This window comes from Sminthopsis crassicaudata, chromosome 4, assembly GCF_048593235.1.
Source record: "Sminthopsis crassicaudata isolate SCR6 chromosome 4, ASM4859323v1, whole genome shotgun sequence".
Taxonomy (NCBI): Eukaryota; Metazoa; Chordata; class Mammalia; order Dasyuromorphia; family Dasyuridae; genus Sminthopsis; species Sminthopsis crassicaudata.
The window spans coordinates 424,972,178-424,991,189 of NC_133620.1; the positions used below are offsets into that span (position 1 = coordinate 424,972,178).

At 33.4% G+C, this 19,012-nt stretch overlaps 1 protein-coding gene across 12 annotated transcripts in view; it reads left to right on the forward strand.

The window, feature by feature from the left end:
* The window catches only part of NTNG1 (netrin G1), a 421,011-nt gene that overhangs the window by 47,595 nt on the left and 354,404 nt on the right, over positions 1–19,012 (forward strand). The window contains exon 2 of one of the 12 annotated variants that reach the window (XM_074262839.1): positions 18,786–18,853. The exons of 10 other annotated variants lie outside the window; for them this stretch is intronic. The gene's annotated coding sequence lies outside the window, so the exon portion shown is untranslated. Of the gene's footprint in view, positions 1–16,090; positions 18,854–19,012 lie in introns of those variants that run through there. One more of the 12 variants, XM_074262838.1, reaches the window with a different exon arrangement.

A 19,012-nucleotide genomic window follows, 5' to 3' on the forward strand; every position in this document is an offset into this window, starting at 1 on the left:
TCTTTTTAAAAAATATTGCTATATTATCTCATGCATGGTAGACATTGCCAGGAGAAAAAGAAAAAAAATTAATCCAAGAATGGACTAATGTCATATAGAATAGAGTAAATGAGAAGTGATTGCAAAAGATATCCCAGAATCAAAATGTTTGTTTTAGTTGAGTCCCAAATTTCCAATCTTTCCTTTATCCTACAAATTGCTCTTTGCCTCCACAGAAACATTCAGACTCATTTAACTGTTTATATCTTCTAATAAAATATTAGTTCTATGAAGGCAGAAACAGCTTTATTTTTATTTTCTGATCCCCAGATCTGCGCAGTGACCTGCCATATAGTTGGCATTTAATAATTGTTGCATCAAATGTAATCTGTTGCTTAAACCAGGAAAAAATAGTAATAACCTATAGCATGTTTTCTTCATTTAATCACCTAATATCAACACCATTTGTCCATAAATACAGAGCTAGGAGAATATTTTTAAATCTTGGCTATTATTTATGTATCACTAGACCACATTCTGACCTTTGTTTTTTATGTCTCTTCTTTCTTATAAGATGATCCACTTCCTCCTATATGTATAGTTCTCTGACCAGAAAAGGAGTTTTAGTTTTTTATTTGCTTGTTTATTTTTCTACCCTGGCCAAATCTCTGGGGTTGGAGGGAAATCACCTTTATCTTTTGGCGTATTAATAATTATATCTAGCTTTGAATCCTTCTTCAAAGTCATGTAACAGCTGAATGATACAGGAGAAGAACTTCACCTCTCTGATGCTGCTTCTTGAACTGTAAAATGGGGCTAATAGTAGTAACTATCATGTAAAGTTGTTGTAAAGCTCAAAGAACATGATGTCTGTAAAATACTTCACAAACCTTAAATATTGTAAATAATATAGCTACCTGATATTATTATCTATGTTCCAAAGTCAAAGAAATCTTAAAATTCACAAGCCTACAGAGACCTGTTGGGGTCAGGTTGTAGTAAGCAGCTGCCTTGAGCAATTTCATGGACCAAATTGATTGTTACCCTAGGTAACCATAAGGATATTACCAAATTTCTTAGAGCAGAAAGAACATTAAGCAGGATTTTCAGGACTGTAATATATCCTTGGGGTCTCATTTTTCTGGCAATCGATGCTCTTAATCCTCCTTTCAAGGCAGTAGAGAACATATGGAGTAATTAATATTAATCAGAGTTTGTTTTTATTTCTAATTTCTTTGCCAGTATGTTAGGAAAGTCACAAAGGCTTAGTTTTATAGGAAAGTATTCAAAATAATAATAATAATAAACTCATATTTCTATAGTGCTTTAAAGTCTTAGAAAATATTTTTCTTACCCAAAAAAAATTGGATTTTGAATGGAGGGGGAGGGGTCTAGGTTCAAAATCCCAATTCAATCAATTGCTAATTTTTGTTATTCCAGCAATCTTTTTTGACCTTTAGGGGCTTCAGTTTTCTTATTTGTAAATTAAGAGACTTGGACTAGGTATACTTGAGGATTCATTCCAGCTGAAAAACTATAATCCTATAAGGTAAGAAATGTAAAGAATAATACTAACATATAGTATTTCATCAATGCATAGACCCCCAGTGTGGAAATCCCTTGACTAATACTATAAAATATCAGAAAAGGGTAAATAGATCCTTTAAACAAGTTCATAGGCCAAATAGATTGTTATAGTATATGACCATCAAGACAGCACATTTCCAATCTGTAACTTGAAGTTTTCCATAGTTTTTCTGGGCACCGAGAAATTCAGGTAATTGCTCATGCTCACATAATTATCAAAGTAATTATCAAAGGAGGAGCTTAAGCCCAAATCTTCCTGATTCAGATGTTGGCCTTCTATCCAGTAAGTACACCATGTTGCCTCTTATCAGTGAGAACACTGAAATTCACAAAAATGAATGGATTGCTTAGAGGGCAATTACATGGAGCAGTGGATAAAGCTCTGACCCTGAAGTCAAGAGGACTTGAGTTGAAATCCAGTCTCAGATACTTAAAATTTGCTAGTTATGTGACCCTGAATAAGTTACCCCAATTTCCTCACAGGAAAAAAAAAAACAAATAAATGAAAATGAATGGATTGCTCAGAATCGTGTTGCTAGTAAGTGTTATACCTGGGCTTCAAACCCAACTCTCCTACTCTTGGGTATAACCTGTCAATATCCTGAAACGATATCATTATCTTATTACAAAACATCAAAATGTACTTTAATCTACTTCCCATGGGGAGGCAACAAGTATATCTGTCTTGGCAAAATGGACCAGACATAACGTGTCCAAATTTGTTTAATCTGTACACCATGATGTACATAGTACATCATGTGATATAGGGAAAAGAACAATAAACTTGCAGTCTGAGGTCTAAGTCTTAACTTGTGTCACCTTAGGCAATAATCCTCTGAGACTGATGCTATAGGTGTCATTATGTACAATTTACAGATAAGGAAAATTAAGTCCATGTAATGTATAAACATACAGATGCATGTATGTATATATACATATGCACAGATGCAGATACATATTCATTTATCTAAACACATGTGTCAATATATGTGTATATACATTGTGTGTATATATACACATACATACATGAACGATTATTATCATTGGTAAACACTGATATCTACCAGAGGCTTTAAGATATCATCAGTTCTTGCTTGCAAGATGAAAGTCTTTTGTTGCTATGGGGCTTAAAAAGCTTGACTGTTAGAAAAGATTGACTAGGGAAAAGTTAATTAAGCTGCTTGCCTAAGATCTGTTGCTACCCCTTTGTCTAATCTATCACACTGAATGGCAAAATGTGTAGAATGAAACATTTAATAAAGCTAGTGTTGGAGGATAGGAATCCCATCTATCCTGTGGTCTTCCTGAATTACAGTAAGAGTGTCACTGTTATTTTAGGCACAAAAAAGACAATTTGACCTCCCATACCTATCAGATTCCATGGTCCACAGCATAATGCTTTATTAAGGTCTTATGCTGTACTAAATTTAAAAATAACCCTAAGAGCTTTATTGATCCTAAACTAAGGAATTGGAAAGTGGCTAGCCTCCCCCTCCAACTTTGTTCAACAAGAGCTCATGTCTTAAAATCACCTTAAATGGATTAGTTGGCAAGAATTGGCTAGCTCAAGGAAGGTATTTGAGAAGAACCTCAAGACAGATTTTTGTCATGCCATGAATCTGCCCTTTTATTCTCTCTGTAGTTAACTTTTCTTGGCTTCCAGTAGTTTTAGTACTGAACTCTTCTCAAATTATTTGAAAACTTCCAGTTTAAAAGATATTATTTCTATTACAGAAAAGAAACAATTCAACAAAGAGTCCTGGGAAATGTTTGCTTTTTCTTGAAGGTTTCAGAAGTTTTTGATTCCCAATACTTGCCATGTCCCAAGTCCCAGAATCTCAGGGTTTGAAGATATCTCAGAGGACATTTTGTGCAGTCAATACATGGATAAAATACCATCCTGTGTCTTTAGAATCCTGTGATCCATCTTTAAGTGAGAGGAAACTCACAGAGGCAGCCCATTTGACTTTTGGAGAGCTCTCAGTTTTATTTTAATCACAAGGAGCTCTTTGGCCAGTTCCCCTGAAACATATAGATTGTAACCAGATTGTGAAGGACTTTAGAAATAGAGGGGCTTATGTTGGCAAAACCAGAGAACCTTTTTAAAAATAATTAGATATAGACCAACATCTCACACAATTTACTAAAATAAACTCCAAATGAAATGCATTATTTAGACCTCAAAATGTAACATCATAGGCAAAATTAGAGCAGCAAAGAAGAGATTAACATTCAGATCTATTGATAGAGGGAACACTACATGAAAAAGTCATAGATGGAGAAGATCATAAGTGATTAAATGGATAATTTTCATTATGTAAAATTTAAAAAGTTTTAGTATAAACAAAATTAATTCCATTAAAAATTAGAGAAGAAATAGCTAATTGTGAAAATAACTTTTACAGGGAATTCTCTGATGTCTAATTTCTAAGACAGATGAACAACTGATTCAAATTTTTAAGACTCAAAGTCCTCAATAAACAAAGAGTTAAATAATATGAAAAAGAACTTTTCAAAAGAAGAAATCCAGATGATATAATGAAAAAATGTTTCAAATTAATAATTAGAAAATTGAACATAAAAACAAACTGAGGTTCTCCTTTACAATCATCAGATTGATAAAGAAGAGAAAATTAACAAATGTTGTAAGTATAGTGAAAAATAGCTATACTTTGCACAAATTTGTCTAGCCATTTAGAAAAGCAATTTGAGACTATAATTCAAAATTACTAAAATGGGCATATGCTTTGACCCAGCTATGCTATTGTTAGGCTTCCACTATTAGGCTTATCTCCCAAAGACATTAAAGATAGAGGGAAATGATATATCCATATCTAACTATAAAGATAGATTAAGATATATAGAGAGATATAAATCAAAATAGATATAATATTTATAGCATCTTTTTCATAGCAAACTCAAACTGGAAATTAAGAGTATATCTACTTATTGGAAAATAGGCAAATAATTCCTATTATATTCATAGTAATAAAATATTACATAAAGAATAATGAAATAAAAAAAGACCTTTATGAATCAATTCAAAGGGAATTGAACAGAATTAGGAGTATTATTAATAAAATGACATTATAAAGAAAAATAACTTTGAAGGACTAGCATTCTGAACATATAAACCAAGAATCTGGAGAGTTAAAAATATAAGCCATCTTCTGTGGAAGAGGTGATGAAATTAAGATGCAAAGTGAAGCAAACATGTTTGGACATAGACAGCATGGGGATTTGTTTTGGTAGACCTGCATATTTGTTATAAAGATTTTGTTTTTACCTTTTTTCTTTTACTATTCAATTGGGAGTGAGAGGTAATATATGCTTTTGAAAACAAGTGAATAAATAATACTTTAAAATAAAGAAACTTGAATTTTATCATAAGGGTATATGAATCATTGGAGGTTCTTGAGTGGAAGTGAAATATGGTCAGAACTATCTTTTAAAAATATTACTTTAGAAGAGATGTGGAGGGGTGATTGGAGTGGAGAGAGACAACGCTTTGAGAATAAAACCACACACACACACATACAAAGATATTATGAGTCCAATAGTAATGAGACCTAAACTTGTTGTGTGTTGTGATATGAATAGAAAGAAGTGGACAAAAGTAAAAAATGTTTAGAAGGTAGAATTAACAAAACTTCACAATTGATTGTATATGTGTGGTTGTTGGGAGTGAAGAGGAAAAGCTTTTGAACCTAGATGACTAAAATAGGAAAATTAAGAAGAGGGCATAGTTTTAGGTAGAAAGATAATGAATTTTGCTTCTGACATGTTGAGGTGATATGCTTTAGGGACTTCCAAGTAAAGATATTGATAAGGCAGATGGAGAAATGGGACTGCAGCTCAGGGCCAAAGAGGCTCTATCTGTGACTTAAATATGGAAAGTTCCCTAGAACAGTTAAGAACAAAAATAATATTCCCAGGATCACAGAGATGGAATTTATCAAAGCTGAGATTTGAATTCAGAAATTTCTGGTTCCGAATCTGGCTTTTTTCCCTCCATACCATATTAACAATTTTATAAAAGAGAATTAAACTGTTTAGTATAAGTGTCAGATGTTTTTGTTATTATTGTTCTTATTGTAATAATTATTGTTAATCTTTCAATGTATAAATACTATCTTGTCCATAAAATCTTTCCCCAGATCTGCCCAGATAGAAGTGATTCTATCTTTTCATATTTAGCTTTGATTATCTATAAGACTAATAGACAGTTAGACTATGTTGTTATGCAGTGATAGTTACATCTCATGCATCCAGCTGATTATCAGCTTGAGAAGAACAGAGAAGCACTTAGGGAAAGGAAAGAAGAAAAAGAAAAAAAAAGAAAGAAAGGGAGGGAAGGAAGAAGGGAGAAAGGAAGGAAGTAAGCAAGGGAGGAAAGGATAAAGGGAGGGAGAAAAGGAAAAAGGGAAAGAGGGAAGAAAGGAAGATGGGAAGAGAAAGAGAGGGAAAGGGAGAGTGGAAAGGAAAAAGGAAGGAAGGAAAGAAGGAAGGAAGGAAGAAAGAGAGGGAGGAAGAAAAAGGAAGGAAGAGAAAAAAGAAAGAAAAAGAGGGAGGGAGGCAGGAAGAAAGAAAGAAGGAAAGAAAAAAAAGTTGTTGAATTTGTCCAAATATAGTCTATCCTGGAATATATAAACTGTACTCCTGAAATAAAATCTCTCTGAAAGGAAAGAACATTAAATATACACCAAACATAATTTCAAAGAATAACTATAAACAAAATCTGTTTACTGTGAAGCTTTTTCTTTTGCCTCTTTTTACATTCCAATGAAAACATTTTATTCATTTTTATCATTGCTGTCTTTATCTTTGATACTACCCCAAATTTAAACACTAGTGTATTTTTATGTTTTATGTAATTTTGTTATGAAAATATTCCTAGATGGGATTTTACATGTCCATGCCTTTTTAAATAGAGGGTATTACATATGTCATATCGATCAGAATGTTAGTGTCCCTTTCTCCTCACATCTGGTTTTTCTAATCTCTGAGTATAACCTGCAGCTGTGTTCTCAGTATAGAAATGATAGCAAATGGAATGAAGATAAAAGAAACAGAGGGGAAGTAAGAAGGAGAATCTTCATTTGAATGGACAAAGTATATAAAAGAAAATATTTCCTATTAAATATATTTTGGATAATTATATGTAGGGCCAGTACTATACATTGTTGTTCCACAAAAGACAGAAGGAACAAAAGAATAGATTAATAAAGAACCTGTGGCCTCTCTGGTTTAAGTAAAGATTTTCTTCACATTTTTATCCCCACCCTCTAGTTCCTCTTCCCCCAAATTACCTTGCATTCATTGTTCATATGCTTCTCTAAAAATATGTATCTTCCAAGCAGAATGTAAACATCTTGAGAGCCAGGATTATGTCATCAGAACCTAGAACAGTTTGGGGCATGTTAGATAGTTTATGATTGCTTATTGATTGATGGCACTCAGATATATTTATTTTGGAAGGTGTGGTTCAGGTAGGGAAGAGAGTAATATAATTCTCTGATATCTCAATCCAATTTCAGTGGAATAATCTATGAGTTTGTAATTAGTTAAAACCTGTTTTTTATATACTGCCTGTCTTCATGTTTTGTCTTCCTTCAGGAGTTATTTGGGAAACTTAATATTTGACAAGAAGATAGAAAGTTCTAGAAAAGTCAGTAACCAATCAAGGTTGCTCTGTGTCTCAGTGGATTCAATCATACCACTGAAAAGTTGGAAAGATCTTTTATCTTACTCTGTATAAAGAAGAAGAGAACACAACAGCTAGCTTTTTGCCCTGGAAAAGAAAAGAAAGCTTTCTAAAGTTTTCCAGAGCCTGTCCAAGTGTTGTAGAGGATGCCGCTAAGTTATAGCCACACAAATAATCGCAGATTACAGTGTCATACAACTCCATTAACTAGGTGAAGGAAAAATAGCAACATTTTCATTTTAATGAGATGTCAGCTCTCTCCCTTGCCGTACCATGCATCTTAATGTACCTTGCTGTCTGTGCTGACTTGGGGCTCCAAGACTCTGTGATTACTTGGCAATTCCTTTCTCTAATTTCTTGTGACACATGGTGCTTAAATCCCCAAGAAATGTGAGGTGAGGCTGAGAGGATTCCTTCAGACTGACTTGCTGTGTGCAGAATGCTCATTTACATTATTCATTAGATAAGAGTACTGATTTGCATCTCATTTGGGTTGTCTCCTTTAGGTGAAAAAATGCTGTAGAAGAAACCAGATTCCAAAATTTTTTATATTAATAGCAATTGCTAGGGGATAAATCTTGATTGTTTCCTGTACTGAGTTTTTGTCCTGCAGTATTTTAAATGTCTCCAAAGGGGAAAAAAAATCCCCATAACTGTAACCCATGTGCTGTTTTCCCCTGTGATTGAAAATAGGAACTTTAAGTATTCAGTAAAAGGTTTAAAATACAGGGGGAAAATAGTGCAGTGAAATGTAAAAATATGCATTTACATTACTTATAGTATAATTGATATTAGTCAGTATCTAACATTTAAGTTTTTTTTTTTTTTTTTAGTCATGTCAATTCTTTACGACACTTTATAGGGTTTTCTTGGCAAACATACTAGAATAGTTTGTCATTCCCCTCTTCAGTTCACTTTACAAATCAGAAAACTGAGGCAAACAAGGTTAAATAATTTGCTAAGGGCCACATAGCTAGAAAATATCTGAGGTCACATTTGAACTTGGAAAGATGAGCTTTCTTAATCCAGGGCTGGTGTTTTAATCCAGTGTGCCACCTTGGTGCCCCATCTATTATTTAGGAAGAGGGAATGGTTGATGGTGAAGGTAAGGGAGATCTTAGAGGAAATGTCAATATTCCATTATTCACTTTGCTTTTTGGGGAGAAGTTCCCTCAAACCTATAGAATATTTGTCACATAACAGGAATAGAAACAAAGTTAATAGAATAGAATATAAAAATGGAATAGAATAGAAATGTTAGAATAGAAGACAAATCACAACTCACTTGGCCCAGCTCAGTTTTCTAGATGAAGAAATTGAGACCATGTAAAAGGCAAAAGAATCACCCAAGATCACAGAAGAAGCTTTTGGAAAACCTCAGAGTAGAATCTGGGCTAGCTGCCTCCCAAACCTGTATATTTATCATTGTGCTGCATTTTATCCCAATATATTGACAGTAGAACAAGTGTTTTCCTAGCTTTTGGTTGCTTATAAATTTGATACCACTGGTGTTTTTTTTTGGGGGGGGAGGGACTTCTTTGGTATGAAACTATGCCTTGTTAAAAACTTTGTTTTCTTTTATTATCGTTACTATCTTCATCCTCCTCTTTATCATCATCATCTACAGCAACAGTGTATTTATACAGTACACAAGAACTTGTTAGGATCTATCAGGGCATTAGTAGGGACTAGATTTGTGATTTTACTGATAGATCTCTCAGTTGAGGAGATTCCCTCTAACAATGCTTGTACCTTCTTTATTATTTATAGTTTCATTGAATTGCTTAATGCACTGAGAAGTTAAGACTTGCCTATATAAGCCAGAAGTAGTTCTTGATGAGTCTTCTTGGCTCTAAGATCTGCTTTCTGTCTAGTAGGAGCAATTCTAGAAGAGCAATAAAGTAACTAATTAAATAATCAGCTAACTTTTACTAATGATTTCTTCCTTTTCTGATTTATTTGTCAAGTTATACTTTCTTTGCTCATGATTTTATAACTTCATTATCATGGTCAATATTTGAGAGTTTGTCACTTAACCAAAGCAGCATGAAGTTCTATGAAGCTTCATAAAATCTCTTTATAAAAACTAAAGCTTTATAAAGCTTTATGAAATATCTCTGAAGGTTTTCCAAACCACTTGAGAATGAGTTCACAGTTTTGGCAGCTGTATGACTGATCATAGAAGATCCAGATTCCTAATTTCAGTTTCCTTTGGAAGCATTTTGTGTGATAAAAAAGGAAATGGTCTATGGTGAGGGGAAAACATTACATAATCTTGAACAAGATCCCAGAAGGATCAGATTTACCCTCCCCAATTTGCTGTTGAGCCTGTTTAGTGGTTAACTGATGCCAGTCCATTGGCAATTGAAGTGAATTTAGTAGTAATAACTCAGTCACACAAGAATAATAGAATCATATAATTTCAGAGGCACAAGGGACCTTTAAAGGAAAGGAATCCTAAGAAAGACATGGTATCTTGGGGTTGTCTTCTTGAAGACCTTCATAAGAGAGCCTACAATCTTTCCAGGCAATCTATTTCATTTTGGGGCAGTTCTAAATCTTAGGAAATTATTTTTCCTGACACTAAAACTTGCTTCCTTGCAACTTTCATCCTGGCTCTCCCCTCTAGGATCAAATAAAATAAATCTAATCCTTCTTGTCACCAAATAAAGGGGATTCCTATGACAGAAAAAATATAACTATAATTTTAAAAAATGAACATGTTGCCTCCCAGGTTAGGAAGAAATATTTTGACACAACCAATAATGTCGGCAGATAGATTTTCTAGAAATGCTGCATTGTTTCATCAACACCAATGAGAGATCAAATTCATTCACTGTTTTTTTCAAAGCATCTAAAGTTTTCTTTGCTTTCTGAGGCTATCTGAACAAATACATATTATCTTTTCTGGAACTCAGATTTTGTACCTTCTTCTACTTCACTTCTTTACCATTTTTAATGCTTACTTCCTTTGATGGATGACATAAACACAAATTATATACTTTTTTATTACTGTGTTGGATATACAGATATGTATAGGGGTTTTCCACTATTCCCATTAACAATACTATTTTGGAAACAGCCCTCACTTGTATTGGACTGATACAATAAATGTATACATACAATATATGTATGACAAATGAATGGATCAAGTTGTGTGTGTGTGTGTGTGTGTGTGTGTGTGTGTGTGTGTGTGTTTTAAAGAATGGTTGCTTCTAATAAATTTAAGTTATTTATTTAATTAGGGCCAAATGATGTGCTTTGAAAGGAACAAACAGTAGTGTTGAAGTTTTGTGATGGTATCTATTTGCTAACACCAGATTTGGATGATTATGCCATTTGGAGACATTAGTTTGTAGTTGTGTAAATTTCTTAGTTCAGAAACATGAGTTCAATTGATATATTTTTTAAAAACAATGAATTGTTCTGGTTTACAAACAATGAACTTTACTATGATTGTTTAACTATCATTTCTCATCCATTATTTCCCCAGTTTTATACCTCCAAAGGCAACTGCTCACAGTATATCCATACTTGAATGTCCCACTGGTACTTTAAACTCAAAATATTTGAACTAAAAGTTGTCATCAGTACTCCAGAATTTGTTACTATCCCTTGGTTTCCCAATTTCTGGCACTGTCATTTCATTTATCAAATCAGCTATGTTTAAAATCCTAAGATTATATTGTGTTTTTCTTCATATACTTTTTGTTTCAAGTCAATTGCCAATGATTAGCATTTCTATGGCATCCTCTCTTGCAGCAGTCCCTTTCTTTCTATAATCACTGCATTGCCATGCTCCAAACTTTTAAAGATTAATCAAAGTAGCCTCTTAACAAGTCTTTCTATTTCCAATTTCTCCCTTCCTCCAATACATTTTGTTGCATTGTTGTCATATTGGTCTTTCTTTCTTTCTTTTTTTCCTAAGGCAATTGGGATTAAGTGACTTGCCCAGGGTCACACAGCTAAGAAGTGTTTGAGGCCTGATTTGAAATCACTGCACCATCTAGTTGCCCCCCAGATTCGTCTTTCTTAAGCAAATATCTAATCATGCCTTCTTCCTGATCTAGATCCTGTAAAGATTTCGTAAGTGTTGTGATACAGGATCCACCTAACAGTAGCTGCTGGAGGTCTAACTCAGACCTGTAGAATGGATTTCTTGATGTGAGAGGATGATGATGATACAAGGAGACTGAGAGGCAGTTTGCTGTTCTACCGAACAGTCTGACCTCTCTCCTCTTCCCTCTTGCCTCCAATTTATTTCATTCCCAGTCCACAAGGAACATCTTGCAAAGATTGCTTTGCAACTCCTTCAGGTGTTATGATTCACAGCTGTGGAGGCTCTCCCTTTTCTTAGGCATGGTCCTTAACACCTAAATCCAAATTTGTTATCCTGGTATTCGGGGCATTCCATAACCTAGCATCACTTTACTTTTCAAGCCAATGTCATATAATCCCTCTATTAAGTTAGAATACTCTAGTCAATTTGAACTACTTACTCCCTCCCATCCCTAATATTCTGTGCCATCCCACCTTCATACCTTTGTTCATACTATTCTCTATACCTAGAATTTCCTCTTCCCCATCTCTGCCTACTGAAATCTTATCCATCCAACACTCCTAGCCTAGCAATTTTCTTTAGTACTTTTAATCATTAAAACTCTTGCCCTTATTTCAACTTCATCAAATATTTGGTTTAATCTTCCTATCTCCTATATTTTCTGGCACATTACTTAACACATGATCAACTATGGAAAAGGATGTGTGAACTCACTAATTTCTATGGTCTCTCCCATTAGATAGATTGCTATCTCTTTATACCTAACTCTTGTTAACATCTTCCCATAAATTCCCATGAAAAACCCCAAGGGGATCCAACCAACTTTTGGGGTGCCTTCTTTACTTTCTTTTAACATCTTGGTATAATAGTAGAACATCTGTTCCAATCTGCAATTAAGCCTTGTTCTTTCTCAGGATTATAGATTTATACTTGCAAGGGATCTGGTAGCCATTGCTTCAACTCCTGTTTTATAACCAGTCCATCTTTCTTTTCCATCATAAATTTCTTTGTTCATATATAGTTTGCACTCCTCTTTTTTCTAGTAATTTCCCATTTGTTATCTCTGGCAGCCTACTCACACCCACTATGCAACTTTCTATTGATCTTTGAGGTGATAATCGATTTTAATTCTTCAGAGGCTGCAGTCTTTCACGACTGGCAGTCTAACAAAAACACTGTTTTAATATTGGTATTCAGTTCAGTGAGAAGTTTGGAGTAATTAAAAGAAGTCTGCAGTAATCCAGCATGCTATATTCTTCCTTTTGTTGGGGTGGGGTAGAAGAAGATCAACTAATTGTTCATTCCATTTGTAATGGCCATCCTGTCAATCCAAGAACAACCTTTATAATGTATCCATCTAATTGAATTCATAATCTGGATACTATGCACTTTTTATCAACTTGAATTTTCAAGTGTGGATGGTTTTTGAGCAAACTCTTATGGCATATTGGAGCTCATGTAAGAGATATTGCAATATATTAGAAGTGGATGAAGTCAGTAAAATGTCAGCCAGAAACAGGAGTATCTATAGCAGGGGTTCTTAACTGGTGTGTGTGTGTGTGTGTGTGTGTGTGTGTGTGTGTGTGTGTGTGTGTGTGTATTTGTGTGTGGATGAGAGAGACAAACAGATATAGAGAGACAGACACACACATAGAGATCTGAATCTCTAGAAATTTTGAAAAGTCTACAGACCCCTTTTCAAAAATTCATGGTATTACAAAAGAGTGCATTATATCGAGATGTTATTAAAATGATGAAAAAAGTTCATCAATCCCAGGTTAAGAACTCCTTTTCTCAAAGGAATCCTTTTTACTTGGATTGTTGTCTGGTTCTCCTACATTTCCTTGGCAATCATTAATTAGCATAGGTCTATCCCTTTTATGCCTGCCTTGTATAAATTATGAATGAGTTGTTAAACCAGGTAATATCTGTTTTTCAATTTCCCAGGAATATAATTGTGATATATGCAAGAGATACTTTGTTGAAAGAGACTCTTTAAAGGAAAAGCTTTTCTCTACTAAATCAAACTTTTTAAAAAAAAATACCTGACAGACAGTAAGTATAATGACATCTTTTATTCTCCATATCTGTCTCTCAGTTGTGTGATGGTGTGTATATAGTCTACTGTGCTCTCTTTCTCTCGGTTCTCCTCCTAAAGGTGCTTATCTTTAGTTGGATTATCTTGCTAGCTAACTGGGTATCCTATTGAACTCTTTTCTAGACCTATTTCTTTTCTCCCTATCCACTTTTGTTTGTTGTCTTCATCAGCTTCCATAGATTTAATTAACTTTTCAAAGATATGAGCCAAATTTTTATACCCAGCCCTATTATCTCTCCATACCTCTTAACCTTTGTGATAAACTGTTATATTTTGAACTGGTATCTCAGACTCAATATATTCAATGAAGAACTCATTATTAGAGTTTGGTCAGACCTTGAAGTCACCAAGGTCATTCACTACATCCTAATTCAGCCAGTCATTTTGATTTTTGCCTTGCCATTGGACTTTGATAACTAAGAAAGTGAAAGGCTGATGATTTCGTGCAACCCATCTTACTTAAATCCAATTCACATGTGAGTCAAGACACCACTCTGAGATATCATTGGTCTTCTTTGGAAATGGCTTAAAATGTTTATAACAGCTCTTTTTGCGGTGGCAAAGGAGTGGAAATTTCAAGGATGCTAATTAATTGGGGAATGGCTGAACAGTTGTGGTATATGATTGTGATGGAATATTACTGTGCTATAAGAAATGATGAGCTTGATAATTTTAGAAAAACATAGAAAGACATGCACAAAATAATGATGAGCAAAATGAGCAGAACCAAGAGAACATTGTATGCTGTAATGATAATATCATTTTAAGTATAATTTTGAATGAATAAGATTTTTTGACTATTATAAATACCCAAATTAACTATAAATAATATATAAAGATGCTATCTGCAGAGAAAGAAATGATAAATAGAAGCATATATAGAATAATTTCATATATATGTATATGCATACATGTATATGTATGTGTATATTATATATGTATACATGTATTATATGTATACATATAATATTTGTGTCTAATGGTTGTCATTGCTAAGATAGAAGGAAGAAAGGGGGAGAAAGGAAAATTTTTACATATGACTGAAAGGCATAGCAAGTTGTGCACATGTAATAGATTTGCAGTTTCGTGTGCAATCTTTTTTGTTGTATTATGTTATAGAAATGCTTTTTTATTCCAAAAATTAAAAATGAAATTCAATGATTCAAGAAAAGAAAATGAAGCATGAACAACAAATAAACTATAGAATAGCACATGTATTAATGTGGATTATCTTTATTGTGTATATTTTTAAAAGTCCAAGATTTTTTTCTATACATTTGAAAGATGCTTTTCTATACCTTTGCTTCCATTATGGAATTCCTTCATTTGTTTAGTCAAATCCAGCTGTTTTTTCCACATCTTTGATCTCCAATACCATCTCTATTTTCTTTATTAGCATATCTGGATTATGATGTTATTCCAAATCTACTATTATCGATAGCAAAGTTTGTATAAGTATCTTGGTAAATTTTTCCCAGTTTTCTTCTATTTTGTTTATTCTTTATTTACCAGTTGTGTTTTTAAGTGTCATAGGAAATAACTATTTAGTTGGGTATCTTGCCAAGCTTTCTGCAAATTGATTTTAATCTCTTCTTCTTCCTATTTTATGAGGAGATATTGGTTATCATCTTCTAACATCTGTCTGTGATATTTTCCAAATAAATTTGTGTTCTAAACCAACATTGCTCATGGTGTCCACATCTCTCTGCTTGATAAGTAAGTAAAGTGTTTGCTAATAAAAGTGCATCTTGGAACTATTAGCCATGACTATTGCAATTGATTTATATTTGTTAAACTACATAAAATTATTGCAGTAAGTATATTTGGTTTTTTATTTCACAAATATCCCATTTTAGATCACTAACTTGTTTAATAGTTATTTTAATTGTCAAACATATCTTCTCATTATTTTCTTATTCTTCTAATTCCATAATAATTTTGATCTTTGCTTTAATAAATTTTTGGTCTGATTATCAGCTGATTCAAGAGTGATTTCTCAATCAGTAACTAGTCATTTCCTTTTTCATAAATAATCAGCTTTGCTTCATGATGTCATTTGCAGCTTTCAATGTCCAATTTATTTTTTCTGCAAGAAAAACCATTTTGATGTATAAATGTTAGGATTTTTTCCTCAAGGAACATTTTGCAATTTGTCTCTCACTATTTCACTTAATTATATCTTTGCAATGAAATTATCTGATATCATATATGTTAATTTGATTTGGAGGTCTTATTCCATGTCATAGATTTATTTACCCTTTTGTCCTTTGTATCTTTGCAATGAAATTATCTGATATCATATATGTTAATTTGATTTGGAGGGTCTTATTCCATGTCATAGATTTATTTACCCTTTTGTCCTTTGTACCTTATATGCATTGGTGCATATTTTCATGGTGGTATATTTTCAAATATTTATTGAGTTCTTTGGAGGAAAATGAACATATACTTCTTGAAATGATGTTTATTGATGCCTTTGACCACAGGAGAAAACCAACTCTGCCAATCTCTTAATTTGCTTCTCCAAGGAATTCTTCAATAGTACCATTTTTTTCCTTCTGGTTTCTATCAGATAGAGAATTTCAAGTTTGATATGATTCAGTTTCTCTAACAATATCTCTACTTTTTTTTTTTTTTTTTACTATTGGACAAAATTTCCATATTAAGATACTAGAATACAAATATGATTCTTAGTACCCCATCCTATTTTTCTACTAATCTCCCATGACTACTGTGTAAATAAAAAGGGGATTCTCAAAAATGAGCACCATTTTGTATTTTTCTTTGGTTGAAAGATAACCACAATCAAAGGATTCACTGCCAAATGGTAAACCTAATAAATATGAGTGGTTCTATAATTACTTAGGCTGGTCCTAAAAAAATCCAGTTTTGTCTTCTTCTGGTCTTTCATTTGAAGTCATTCCGTCATAATTGAACCTGAGAGATTTTGCACTCTATTAACATATTCTTAGAGTAACTAGGGTCAACTCCATCCTGTGAGGAGATATTAGAATAAAACTTTATGAAGATCCTTGTACATAGTAGATATTCAATAAAGTTCTATTGAAGGTCACTAAGAAACAAAGGCAGGTTGATTTTTTTTTTTCCTTTAAAGGAGAAAAATTATCATGTGGTGTAACAGGTATAACATGAAGTATATAAAGAGAGAAGGGGAATAGTGTACTTTTTGTGTTTGGTATTAGGTAGAAAAATGCTGAGCTACAACTGTGGTTGGAAAAGAAAAAAAATATCTTCCTAAAGTGTATTGTTTTAGATTTTTATCATAAAAAAAAGTTCAGCTAAGAAGATTGCCCTTTGACCAGCATGATAATGTAGTTTGATATAGCATAAGGAAAAAATTTGCTTTGATAAAATAATTGTACTACATTTGGCATTCCCTTCAAAATAGTATTAAGGTATCTTTAAATATTGCAATCTCTCATAAGAACTTACAAGTCCTGGAATTTTAACTTAACTCTGAGTATCATGCTAAAACAGACTTGTATAACCTGGTATTGCTGGATTTATAAAAGGATCCTATGTGGAGATTGTGGACTTGGGAGCCCCCACTCCTCACTTCGGTGGTAACAGAGAAAAAGCAGAGGTGGAGGAAAAAGGAGATGCCTTGTCTCAACTGAGCCCCGAGTGTATTATGTCTCCAATGTAACTGACAGGTCTATAATTTGCCCCAGAATACTGCAGCCCCTTTACATCCACATAAGCAATTCCTTCCATTATGCACATTCACACTGGGATTTTGTATGAATGAATACTAAACCAACCTTCTCACCCGTTCCTGAAGCTGAAGTTGAAAAAGTGGATGCCTAATTAATTTTGCTTTAGAGTTTTGAATTAATACCAAGAGACACATCTGTTCTTTATTAATTTCCAAGTACGAATCTAAGGAAAACAGGTACCACTTTTCTTCCAGCCACAGGAATAATCCTGGGGCCTGGCTATCTCTGTTGGAGACAAAAAAAAATTATATTTATGCCTCATGGTAATCCATCCATTGGTTAATGGACCCAGAGCCCTCTAGACACTTCACAAATCCACATAACTGAGCAGATTTTTGCATTAGAATCCCTGACTTAGCTGAAAAATGTGAAAAATCAGATGCAGCCAAAGAGTTCCCTATTGATTACACATGTGAGGATCAAGAGTAAGTTATTCCATCTAAGGCTGCATTCATTTAAATTTAAAATGTTTCTTCCAGGTAATCCTGTCTCAGATGGTGTTGTACAAATCAATGTGAATGTTTTTTAACTAATTCCATCCTTTTTGAGGGTCTCCTATCCCAAACAAAGAAGGATAGATGCAGATATCTAGTTCTTTTTTTAATGTAATAGAATACAATTGAATGTGCAAATATTTCCAAGGGGGAACAGAAGGAGGAAAGTAGCAAACTTTATTTATTGTAGAAATAGAGAGAGAACCAAAGCAATCTAAGAATCATAGAATTCTAAAGTTGGAAAAGATCTTATTTATTCTAATTTTTTTTAAAATTAGAAAACAAGTTGAGAAAGACCATGACACATTTTAGGTCATAGAGCAAATTCAAAGAACACTTAGATTAGAAGACTGTATCCTTTGCTCCTTTTTTTTTTCTGGACATGTTTCAACAACACATTGCTGCCCCTGAGAAATGGAGATTTGTGTCTTCCTTTTACTATTCCCAGTTAGCTTGTGACCTCATTCTTTAGCCTGTCATTGACAGACTATTTTTGATTTTTTCTTCCTCTGACAATTAATCTTTTATTAAGCACCAACTATGTACCAGGCACAATGTTAAATGCTAAACACAAGTTCTGTGATTGGAGTTGTTTTACTTTTGACTGTAAAGAGTATGTTGTATTTTATATATAAGTCATAAATTTTTATTTTAAGAAATTTTTGAGCACATTTCAGTCAGTCATTTTAAAACATCTGTGACAGATCATCCCCTGACTTTGGCTTGAATGGCTACTGTTGTGGGTCTCTCACTATTCCCTAAGCAGCCAGTTCTCTTTTTTGGATAACTGTAGTTGTCATAAAGCTCTTCCCTATATTGAGTTAACATCTGGCCCTCCTTTCCCCTAACTGGTCTTCTTCCTTTTTATGTTTTCCTTGATATACATCCAAAGTTATACAATGAATTCATAATGGACAGCATTTATATAATGCTTAAAGGTTTGCAAAGCACTGTGTGTGTTTGTGTGTGTGTGTGTGTGTGTGTGTGTGTGTGTGTGTGTGTATGAGATATAGATACATACACTTATATGAGTGTTTTCTGCATGTAGATACCCTCATATTAATATATTCTCATTTTTTCCTGCCAACATATTTGGAAGATTGTGATTATTATCCTTATTTTACAGGTGAGGAATCTGAGCTAGACCAAAGTTAAGTGATTTGCCAGGGGTCACACAGTTAGTAAGTATATGAGGTAGGTTTTAAACATGAATCTTGAAAAGAAGGCCACATAATTCTTTGTATTCAGTCAACAAATATTTATTGAAAATCTATAACCTCAAAGTTAAAAGGAACCCCAAACTCATTTAGTCTAAATTGTTCCCAGGTAGGAATTCCTTTTACAAAATCCCTA